The 12,161-nt window shown below is 43.9% G+C and overlaps 1 long non-coding RNA gene across 2 annotated transcripts in view; it reads right to left on the bottom strand.

Annotated features, from left to right (window-relative positions):
- LOC112544034 (uncharacterized) overlaps positions 1-12,161 on the bottom strand; it is a 120,314-nt gene that overhangs the window by 55,631 nt on the left and 52,522 nt on the right. The window contains exons 1-2 of one of the 2 annotated variants that reach the window (XR_012902756.1): positions 8,471-10,430; positions 3,856-3,896 (exon numbers count right to left, since the gene is read on the bottom strand). The exons of the other annotated variant lie outside the window; for it this stretch is intronic. This is a non-coding gene — a long non-coding RNA (uncharacterized LOC112544034). Of the gene's footprint in view, positions 1-3,855; positions 3,897-8,470; positions 10,431-12,161 lie in introns of those variants that run through there. 2 annotated transcript variants of the gene reach the window in all.

Genomic DNA, 12,161 nt, shown 5'->3' with positions numbered 1-12,161 from the left:
CAGCAAACTCCACTAGGTCTATCAACAACTGATATTGTCGGTAAAGAGCCTGTGGGGAAGCAAGTGAAATCAAACATGCGCTCTGAGGTGGGCTTGGCCACCTCTTCCTGTACTGCTTCACATTTTCTCCTCTGTTCAGAACAGCCTGTGCTTCTATATGCAAGATGTGATTCTTTCACATGTGCATACACAACACCACCACAAACCTTATGGCAGAAAAGCGCCATTCTTACTGCTATTGCGAGGAGATTTCAGCTCAGGCTTTTTTCATCCAAAATACCCTCTTTGGGCTGGTGTCAGCGCCTGTTTAATATCAGCCAGCTCATACATCTCCAAGTTTCCAAGTTTGTAAGAAAACAAAGCAAAACAAAACAAAAATCTGATTTAGATGAGGGCAGACATAAAATCAGTTCTTGAACCTCTGATCTAGCCACACCTTTCTATAGCTTATAAGGGAAAATCCAGTATCAGAAGTAAGAGCATTTAACTTGTTAACTTCCAAATGGCGCTTTTTCTTGTTTTATGTTTAACATAATTGATCAAATGGTATGCATTCACTTTTTAATGGCAGGGTTTTTTTTTTCCTACAATCTTTCTTTAGTGCTTTTCCCCTTTTATATATGACACATTAATACATAATTCAGTAGTTTTATGTCTCCCTGCACAGTCTGCATGATTTCTTGTGCTATTGAATAGTACTATTTATGACCAAATGGCCAAAATGTCTTTTTATTATTATTAATAATAATGTTTTTGGTGTGAGTTTCTCTTTTGGCTGTTTTTTTATTGCTCCATGTTTAAACCCATGGAAAATGTTTAACCCCCTGAATTCCAGGCCTGAAACAGCTGTTTCAAAAGGATCAGAATTCTATGCCTACAAATATATATGATTGATAGAAAAGATAGAAATATAACAGAGGCAAAGGAATCTTTTCTTTTCTGAGTGTGCACATGGCTTTCTCTGATATTAATGGAAGCCATATAGTGGTACTACACCAAGTGAAAATATCTATGGGCATCCCATCCTGCTTCCATTTCATTCAGTGGAAGTTTTCCTACCAAATTTAGTGGAAGCAGAGTACAGCCCTAAATATGGAGGAATACTGCTGCCAGAAACGAAGCCTTTTCTAAAGGCAAACTTGATTTTTTAAATGGACTTTTTTGGCTTATGAAACAATAAAAGGCCCAGGGAATGGGGATGTTTGAGGTTTTTAAAAAAGTTTTAGAGGAAAAAAAATCAAGAAGGTAAAGTTTGATATTTCCTGATTTTATTGGAGAACCTCTGGAAGATCAAGAATTTTATTTTTTTCCTCTGTGTGTTCTTAACACCTGGATTAAAGGAGCAAGGATTTCAAATATTTAATAAAATGTTAAAATCAGTTTTTAAAGTTAAATAGGCATAACTATAAATAAGTGTATAAAAAATTAGGCTGTTTGCCTCAAATGCCTTCCTCTTTTAATACCTCTACTTTTACTTTCTTGCTTCTCCATTTCACTACTGTTTCCCCAAGATTCAGAGGACTCTGGCCTCAATAGGACTTACACAAACAATTCTTTTTTTACAAATACAACCTGTTCAAACTTCCTTTATAAATAAAAAAAAAGACACAAGCTCAATTTACTATCCCCTACAGGAAGCAGGAAGGAAAACATTGTATGGTAAGATGCTATTACAGGGAAGAAAAGGAATACAGAGGAAAAGGACCAGAAGCTCTCCCACCAAAAGTATGTGTATGTCCTTCTGGAAGATAGTACTTGTTACAGGAACCAGACCAAAGCAAATTAATGCTTTATATTGTTATTGGGGAATATATGACAATTCCAATTGGTATTTATTTTGATTTGACAACCCAAATTAAAGGGGTCATTTTACTGACATATTCAGTTTTCCCTAGTACCTCATCTGACCTTTGCTTTGGATTAACTCAACACCAACCGTGTGGTGAAAGGTATCTTATTGGCCAGAACTTCCGCCATATACAAATATATATGACTGATAGAAAGATAGAAATATAGAAGAGTTGTACAAAAATCTCAAATCAAAATGCCACATCTCCCATGTCTACCTCCAGCTCCAAGCATCTGTGTGTATGAAACCATTAAAGGTTGCAGGTGCAGGTCTGCATCATTTATTTTTGTGAAGGCGCTCATCTTCCCTGCCAAAGTAGAAGAAACTGGATGCTGTGAGTCTCCCTGGTCCCTTTCTTGCTTGTAGTTATATAAATCCTCTTGTACACCAAACTCTGTGAAGGCCACCATGTGCCAAATCTTGCTCATTTTCCTGGTACAGATAATCTTCAATGGGGTTACTTGTGAAATGGGAGCAGAACCGAGTTTGAGGGTGCAGAGGAGTTTGTTCAGTTGCTCCTTTCCCTAAAAGACTGTCTCATTCTTTCAACTGTGACTCACCAATTGGCCTGTTCAACTCCTATTGATACCAATGTGAGTTATGAGCAAATATTCAGGGCAGAATCTAACCTACCACATTTTCTTGAGCAGTGGAACATCTGGTCCACCTTGACCAAACCACTATAATAAGCCACAGTGCCAGTTAATCACTCTTTAAAGTGGTTGTAGACATTGATGTAGTGAACATTCACATTTGAGCAGAAACTAAAATACCACCTGCCTGCAACCTCTTCCTACTTTTTTCTTGCAACACCAGAGCAAAGCAGCAAATGTTAATTCTACCTGCCCTCAGCTGCAACTAAAGTGGTACATCCAGCAGCAGCACCTCAGATGTTACATAGAAATACCCACCCATAGCAGACATGATGCTTGGAGAATTAAGGCTAGTCATTTTCCTAGCATGCATCACTTTTCCTTCACTAAGTGTTCTTAGTTTTGAGATTTAAGATTTTTCAACTCCAATGAATTGTGTTGTGTCCTTGATTTTCTTTTACTTTCTGCTCTTCCCACTCCCACATTCTCATTGAGTTCTAATTTTCCCAGGCTTGCACCTGATCACAGGGATACCTATTTCCACTCATCCTTGTAATCCTCTTACTTCCCCAACCCATTACAAATTTGCAATTAGACAACCTTCTTTACCCACACCTATACCGTGGCCATCACAATTTAAAAAGCTTTATTAATGGATGTTTGTCGAGACTCTACTATCTCTGTCCCTATGAAATAAAAAATCTGCACTTCACTTCAGTGTTAGAGTGCTGAGATATTTTTGTCTTATTCAGCAGTAAGCATCTGCCTGCAGCCAGAGTTAGGTGGACTACAGGGAAAACCATGAGATTAATTCAGTTTTGTGTGTCAGCATTTCAAAAAAACAAATCAAATTTATTATTTCGCTTATGTAATGCACCCTCCCTACAATGCTCACTGTTATCTGGCTAAAGTTAATACTATCACAGCTACCACTCATGTCTTGGGCCCCAACTCCATGTGTTCACATCTTAAATACTGTTTATAAAATCTACTTGTACTGATACCATTAAGGCTTTACAGTGACTCATTAAAAATACCTACCCTCAACTTTTTATAACTCCGCCATAAAATTTTGCCCCAAGTTGAATGTAGCTAAGAGGTATTTTCCCATCCCAACATGAGCCAAGAACAGAACATTAGCCTTAGTTTAATATTTCTTAACCTTAATGAGTCTGAACCCACTATTTGAATGTATCATAGTGACACCTATCATTAACATTGTCTCATATTTTCCATTAGAAGACCCTATTATCACTTGCTTCTAACTTTGCCAGACTAATTATTTGGGCTGGAATTTTCTGTGGTGTTTTTTTACCTCAGATTTAAGTGTTATGAAAAGTGTCAGCAAAGGTTGCTAAGCTGTTTACAGAATGATGTTGGGGGAAATGGTGTTTGCCAGCTATGACTACTCACCACTCCTGCAAATCAGAATCTAGGTGTCTCTACTTAAGTACCTAGGAAACAGGGAACATACAATTAGTGACAACGCATGAACATTTTGGTTTTAGTGACACCTAGCATCATAGAAACTCTCTGGCAGAGACAGGGTAGAAGCCAGTTCTCCAGGGCAGGATTCATCGCAGGGGTGGCCCTAGGCTAGCTGCCAGCATCTGGAGCCCTAGGAGAACCATGCAATCGGCACCCCTACCTCCAAACCCCTCAATGATATTGTGCCACCATTTGGTGCTCCATTTAACTTGGCGCCCTAGGCGACCGCCCAGTTCGCCTATATGGACAGGCCGCCCCTATTCATCTGCTTTAACCATCAGATCATCCTTAAGGCAACTTTATTCCTGAAACTTCCTAACTTTTTATTAAGGTGCAAAGCTAAGCACTGGTGTTCTTCTGTAAAGGAGAGAGAGAGAGAGAGAGAGAAAGAGGAAAAATACAACTCTCCACCCCAAAAAATCCATTATGGAATATCATAGACACCCAGATGGGTGATCATCAGGGTTGGAACCTTCAGATTCACCTCTTCCACTTAAGCTAATGGAGTAACTGATAACAATAGTGGGTTGTCATCCTCTATGTGGACCAGCACTAGGCAGGGATAGGACACTTTGCCAATGGGTGTCACGCATTTGCTGACAGCAGCAGAATGGTGAGACTTGGAATCCTGGATAGCATTACATGGTCTGGTGAGCAGATACTTTCCCCCATTGCTTGCAAACTTGACCCCTGTCTGTCCTCTCTTCCCCACCCTGGGCTCTTCATCCTAGTCTTCCATTTTTCAGGGTTTTCATCCCTGCCCCAGTCCTTTTGCCCCTCCATAGTCCCCATGACATTCCCAGTCTTCTTTCTCAGCCACTTCAGTTCCCCTCCTCCCAGTTTCTTGTCCATTTTCTCTCTTTTCTGATCCCCATTCAAATCAAGCGGCTACCTCCTCCATATTTCCTAGTCCCAGCAGGGGTCATCAATAGCTCAGGAGAGACAACCTGCTTTCAGTTCTGGTGCTGAGCCTGCAGCCACCCACAGCTGCAATGGCAGGGTAAGCCCAGTTCACAACCATGTGAACCCCAGGATAGAGCATGTTCAGTGCAAATAGAATCTTTAGGATATGTACCTACAGTCTTAAGTCTCTGCTGAGTTTGTATAAATTGTGATTTTTTCAAAGATTTCTAACTCGGCCAGATTTGAGCAGATTTTCACAGGAATAGCAAAGGCATATATCCCTGGCGCAAATATCACCCTTTATCAAATGTCAAGCCCCTGCTCCAAAGCAAGGGGAGAAGGTGAGAAATAATAGAGCGTCTCAAAAAAAATCACCAGGTTTTTTTTTTCAACATGGGCAAAACAATGCTATTTTTCTCCTACCTTTAGTCTCAAACACCTGAACCATTTTGACTGAAACTACAGCAGTAAAATTCCATATCAGGCAGCCATGCAGCATGGAAAATTTCAGTCCAAGTGGTTAAGATTTGGCCATGTTGTAAGCAACTGAAAAACAGGATCTTATCATAGAAAGTGTCCAGCAACCTTAATAGGCAATGCTACCAGCCTTTTCTGTAATTATATTCTACTCTCAGTTCATATGTACAACTCAAACAGTTGCACAAACAGAGGGAGAAGCAAATGGTCATTCACATAATGGAAACGCCAAACTCTAACTACACTATCTATAATAATTCAATGTAATTTTAAAAAAAACCTTACAATTTTTGTTAAATTATAAGAATATAGTACAAGATGTTAAAATGCAGGCATGTGAACTGCATTCTGTCAGTTACATCCCTTTATTAAGTAAGCAATTGGCATTATGGCATCTGGGCTGGGTTTGGTTTCCAGAGGCTCTTACTTTGTTACATTCTTGGGGGAGAGACACAAGTGGTGATCTCTTCCAATGAAGGATTAGAAAAATAAAAGAAGAGTTTTATCAATAGACTTGATCTAGCCAGCCAGCATAACCCAATGTCACCTGAATGCAAGGTCAGAGTTTTGCCTCATTCTATATTGATCAAATCTAGCATCTAAGTGAGTTGGTATGCCAAGACTGCATGGTGGCTCCCCATTTAAAAAAAATGTGTACTAAACTGCATGTTCATCTAGAGGTCATTGAGATCCATATTCAGCTTTTCTGACAGAACCGTGATAGTACTTAAAACAGACGCTTTCCTAGAAAAATTGTGCCAGGTACATTGTTTAATTTTACAAATCACTCATAATTAGAACTGTGGGAAACTATGGGTCTAAACCACCAGAGATGTATGTAAACTGCTTTTTCTGTTTAGGTGCATGCCTCACTTTATTCTAGCCTAAATTTTGCTTTGAACTTAATGTTGTGTGGGAGGGACTCTCAAACCTCAAAGCAAAATTCAATCAAAACTTCTGAATTCCATTGCAACAAGGTGGGGGTTTTTTCACTCAAAAACATCACAAGAGACCTTGCAGGTAGGCACTTCTTGACATTGCTGTGAACATCCACACAGGTTTGGAAGCAAAAATGTAAAGTAACTCAGATTCATTTGACACTGAAGATGCCCTGTCTGTCTGTTTGGGGCAGTGGCATAGCAAGGGTGCTATGCACCCAGGGACAAAGGCAAAATTTGCACCCACCACCGTGCAGCAGGGCCCCGAATCTGGTGCATGGCTGAGCCCAACCCTGGGAGGGGGGGTGGGGAGCTTGTACCACCCACATCCTCCCCCAACCCCTCCAGTTTGGGGCCAGACCCCCACATGCACTAACCTGCCAGCGGAGATGGAGGAGGATCGAGCTGGGGGAGGAAAGGTGAGGAGGAGGCTCCAGCAGGTGATGGCAGGCGGAGAAGGAGCAGGCGGGATGACAGGGGGAGCAGAGGGTGTCAATTTGCACCCCCCCCATGTTGTGCCGGGGGGGCAACTATCCCCCACTTTCCCCTCACTACGCTATTGGTTGGGGGGGGTTGGGGTTTATTTTTGGTTTTGGGGGTACTGTTTGCCAGTGAAAAGATTTGTCATATATCCCCCACAGAACATTCCTTGTAAGTTGCCTCGCTATGCAGTGATACCGTAGCTACCACACACACACACGCCATATGGCTAGGAGTGCACCCCACAGCCAGCTCCCACTTTGCATGCTAGACCTGCAGGCCTGCCAGAACTGCAGTGGTTCCTCTTGGTGCTGGGGAGCCAGAGTGAGATGGACCCCAGACTTGCCAGCAGGGAGAGGAAGGCAGGAGCTCCGGGGAAGAGAATAGTAGGGGGCCGTCTTTAGTGCGTGAGGGTACGTCTACACAGCAGTGTTATTTTTTGGAATAACTGATGTTATTCTGAAATAATATAGTGCGCGTTTACATTACAAGCCTTTATTTCAAAATAATGTCGAGCTGGAGGACTTCTCACTCTTACTCCTGTAGCCCTCATTTTATGAGGAGTGGAAGGAAGAGCATTCTTCTTACGACTTCCTGCTGTGTAGAAAGCGCCAAAAGCCAAATTAAGCTATTTCAACTTAAGCTACGCAATTGATGTAGCTGGGGTTGTGTAGCTTAATTCAACTTTAGCCCTGCTGTGTAGGCGTACCCTGAGGGGGCCATTGACTGGGTATTTCCCCAGAGGAAGCATCTCTAGGACAGCCTAACCCACTTGTCTTCAAGCTTTTTAAGCATGAGATCACTTTTTGAATTAAAGTGTAATCCAAGATCTACCAGAAACCTAGACGTAGCCTGAGAGGGCTGCTCACCAGTAGCTAAATCAGGGCTATTTTCAAGTCTAAACATGGTCTAAAGGCTTACTACATTGCTGCCAAAAATCACCTGAAGACTGTTGCGTGAGCCCCAGTGCTTTGACTTGTAGTGGTAAAGAATTGGATACTCAAAAGGAAAAAGACAGGCAAGGAGACTGGAGAAGGACAGAGGTGGGAGAGAGAGAACAGTTTAATAATTCTGTTTGTCAAAGTGAAAAAAACAAGTCATGAAACACAATTTAAACACAAGCCAACTTTTCGGTCTCCCTGCTACCTACCTAGTTCTACTTTCATTAAATTGGCAAGTCATGCTTGTGTTTGCTACTGCTTACACATGTTTTTATGGTTCAGCTTCAGTGATGTCTTATCAGTCCTTGGCTAGTTCAAGTTACGTGCGTCCCACAGCGCTGGGACTTGTTAGATAAGGACAGATGGGGGTGGGAGCCTAAAAACAAGTGCAATACCAAAACAGCTAAAGCTTTCAGTAATACATTTCTAGTTCCTACGATTTTAGGCAATGAAAATTCAACCCCCTGTAGTCCTGTATTGAAGTCGCTCTGTGGAAAAAAAGGACTTCTAAGGGAGTACACCTGCTACAGATTGTTTTGATGTTTCACTCATCCAGGGAAGGCCTTCTTTATAATAATCATATTTTATCTATCTTCTAAATTTACAACATATTAACACGGTTGTCATTTTCCAGCTTTCACCATAAACTGTAAACCTCAATGGGTAATTTTCCTGAATAGAATATGTGTAATTTCTCCATGCGTTTATACCTACCTCCTGGATCTATGTAGTTCTATAGCAATTTACTTGCTTCCTTAAAAACACATACAGACACAAACCAGAGAACAAAGACAAACCTACTGTAAATCTCATTTTCAGGCTAAATGGAAGGCTGTGATATTAGATGTCATCTTCTCCCTCCTTCATCTCCCTCCCCCCTTATTTGGAGGCTGTACTAGCTTTTTAAAAAAAGCGGGGGGGGGGAAGTATACCACATTTTTGAGACAAATGTTACAGCTCGCTGAATGATATGTGTGCTCTTTATGTTTATGAAACCACCATCTAGCAAAAAACAGCAGCCTAATATTTTGACATGAAGGTCATTTGAAAGTTTTACTGCCTGTAAGCCTGATCCATTTTGTTGACAAAAGGCTCTCTCAGGGCTCTTTAAGGTGCCCCAGCCTGTTTGACTTTCTCTCTGTCTAGCATTTCTGTTTCCTCTACTCACCCCCTCCTACCAGACTAATTATCAGCTCATTATGACTGTCCTAATGAATTATGTTACAGCATTAAGAAAGGGTTTGGAATAAATGCTCATTTAAGTCTGAGGGGGGAGGGACAGATAGAGATTATGGCTTCTATCAACACTGCCTGCAGCGTCTAACTCGATCTGACCAAGCTCAACTCAGTCGAAACCCCCACTGCCCCCACCACAAAAAATCATAAATATTTCATTTGAAATGAATTTTAGATGGATATAAATGTGCTCTTGGGAGGAATTGGCTTCCTAAAACTCATTGGCTCCACAGAAACAAATTCTCTAGAAGGTTATGCCGTGAGCATGTCTGAGCGTATGCTCTGGCTGGTGCTATCATTGGTACAGGTGTGGGTGGATGGGAAGGGGAAGGGTATAGAAGAATACACTATATTCTCTATGGGTACATCTACACGGCAGTGTTATTTTGAAATAACTGACATTATTCCGAAATAACAGAGTCCGCATCTACACAGAAAGCCGTTATTTCGATGTAGTGTCAAAATAATGTTGAGCTAAAAGACTTCTTACTCCAACTCCTGTAACCCTCATTTTATGAGGCGTAAGGGAAGTCGGAGGAAGAGTGCTCTCTCAGACTTCCTGTTGTGTGGACAGCGACAAAAGCCGAATTAAGCTATTTTGGCGTAAGCTACACAATTGACATAGCTCAAGTTGCATAGATTATTTCGGCTTTAGCCCCACTGTATAGATGTGCCCTAAGTCTGATCAAAGGACAACCAAATAGATTCAATGGCAGTAGTAATAGTAATAGTTAAAATTGCCTCTCTCTCTCAATTTGGTCTTATGAAATAAGACAGAATACCCCATGGATACATTTATTATTATAACTTAAGTTAGCTCTTTCTAGCTTTCCACTAGCAATGAAATTTCTTCCTCTTGCCTTCAACTGGTCTTTTGCCTTAGTTAAAAGCTAGAATTAATAAACAAATGGTGGTGTTATATTTTAAAGCAGGGGTGGAGAACCTATAGTCCAGAGGCTGGATTCAGTGGCCCCCCACAGGGCTGGCACGTATGTGTTTGTGAGTGTGGGTGTTGGAGCACCAAGCCTCACTGGCTGGAGTCAGGAAAGCTGGGGCCAGATCTGGCAAGTTGAGGAAGCAGATCTACGTGCTGCTGTTCCTCTTTTTCTTCTCCCCTCGGCTGGGGAAACGGCCGTACGTCAAAGTGCTAGATGGAGACTTTCCCCCCACCTCTCTGATTGGCTGTAATTGTGGCAAATGGGAGCAGCGGGGGGCAGTTCTTGGGAGCACTGGGGACATGGGAGGAGGGGATCCATGTGCAGCCTCAGGGCGCTTTGCAAGGTAAGCACGCCCCATTGCCCAGACCCTGCAACCCCCTCCCGCCCAGATTCCCTACTCCAATCCCTAGCTCACTCCTGCACCCTCCTCGCTGCCAGACGCCACACCGTGATTCCAGGCCTGCACCCTACCTGTCAGCCCTTCCACTCTCCCAGATGCAACAACTCCCAACCCAATCCTATGCCCTCCCTCCTGCCAAGACCCCATATCTCAAGCCCACTTTCCAGCAGCCCCCTCCCACACACTGAATTCCTTGTTTTTGGCCCCAGAGCCTAGGGGAGCCTACAAAATCTATTAACCCAGACCCCCCGTAGGCTCTGTTGTGTGAGGGGAATGTGGGAATGTTGGGGGGGGAGGCGGAGTATTAGTGAAGGGTTGGGGTTTTTTGGTTTTTGGTTATTTTGCTTCCAACTGACTCTTTTTTCCTGTGGGTCTAACTTTTAGCTCTCATTCCTTCAACAGATTTTTATGACGAGAGTAGCTCTTCTACACATCTGCTTTTCTCTTTTGATTATCATTATCTTTTGATTATCATTTATGTTGGGCTAAATCCTGAAATCCATATTTAGTCCTCACTCAGGCAACAATCCAGCTTGAGGAAGTACAGTAAAAGCTGTGTTATATGGCACTTTACCAATCAGAAAGCTTTACAAACTAGCATTTCTAATCTTCAACAGGGCCTGGTTGGTGTGGAACTGGCAGGCTCCCTATCTGGTACCGCACGGCTCACCAGAAGTGCTGACATTTCCCTGATATGCCTAGGCAGGGGAAAAGTTGGATGGGCTCCATGAGCTGCCCTGACTCTGCCCCCTCACGCTGCAGCTCCCATTGGCTGGAAACCACAGCTAATGAGGTCTGCAGGGTGGGGCCTGCAAGTGAAGGCAGCACTCAGAGCCACCTAGCTGCACCTCTGACTCGGTGCAGTAGGAACATTCCACTGCTTGTAGGGAGCTACCTAAGATGATCGCTGTCTGGATCTGGAATGCTAAAACCCTTCCCACACCTCAACCCTCTACCCTGAATCCCTTCCCATACCTAATTTCCGTCCCAGAGCCTGTGCCCTACACTCCTCCCACACTCCCATCCCAGAACCCTCCCACACTCATACTCCATCCCACTTAGTTAACTGGAATTTTTGCCATACCAGAATCCCCTGTTCCTTCGACATACTAGACAACAAACTTTTACTGTACTGAGGAAGCACTGATGAAGGATATTAGAATTTGATCTAAAGCATCTGTTTACCCAGTGTTGTACAATAAGTACAGTAAAGCCAAAAAAGTGTCCATACTTTGAAGACCTTACATTCTAAGTACAGGCAGCCCCCGAGTTACGTGGATCCGACTTATGTCGGATCCGCAGTTATGAACGGGGCACTTCCTCTCCCTGGTCTCCAGCAGACCAGGGAGAGGAAGCAAAGCGGCGGAACGCGCGACCAGCTGACAGCCCAGACGCGTCTGGGCTGTCAGCTGGCCGCGCGTTCCGCCGCTCTGCTCTGCTCTGCTCCCCCTCCCCCTGGTCTGCAGACCTGGGGGACGGGGAGCAGAGCAGAGCAAAGCCGCAGAGCCCGAGGGCAGCAGGATAGCCACGGCGCGTCTGGGCTGTCCCGCTGCCCGCGTGTTCCGCCGCTTTGCTCCCTGTCCCCCTGGTCTGCAGACCAGGGTGATGGGGAGCAAAGCAGAGCAAAGCCACGGAGCCCGAGGGCAGCAGGATAGCCACGGCGCGTCTGGGCTGTCCCGCTGCCCGCGTGTTCCGCCGCTTTGCTCCCTGTCCCCCTGGTCTACAGACCAGGGGGACGGGGAGCAAAGCAGAGCAAAGCCACGGAGCCCGAGGGCAGCAGAATAGCCACGGCGCGTCTGGGCTGTCCCGCTGCCCCCGTGCTCCGCGGCTTTGCTCCGGACGCCTGTGGTACAGCAGCTGGGGCGCTGCCAGTTGGTCCCGTAGCGCCGCTCTGGGCGCCACTGGACCAACCCAACAG

The sequence above is a fragment of the Pelodiscus sinensis genome, chromosome 3 (genome assembly GCF_049634645.1).
Source record: "Pelodiscus sinensis isolate JC-2024 chromosome 3, ASM4963464v1, whole genome shotgun sequence".
Lineage (NCBI taxonomy): Eukaryota > Metazoa > Chordata > Testudines > Trionychidae > Pelodiscus > Pelodiscus sinensis.
Note: the sequence above shows the minus strand (reverse complement) of the source record. Positions and strands in the feature narration are given on the sequence as shown.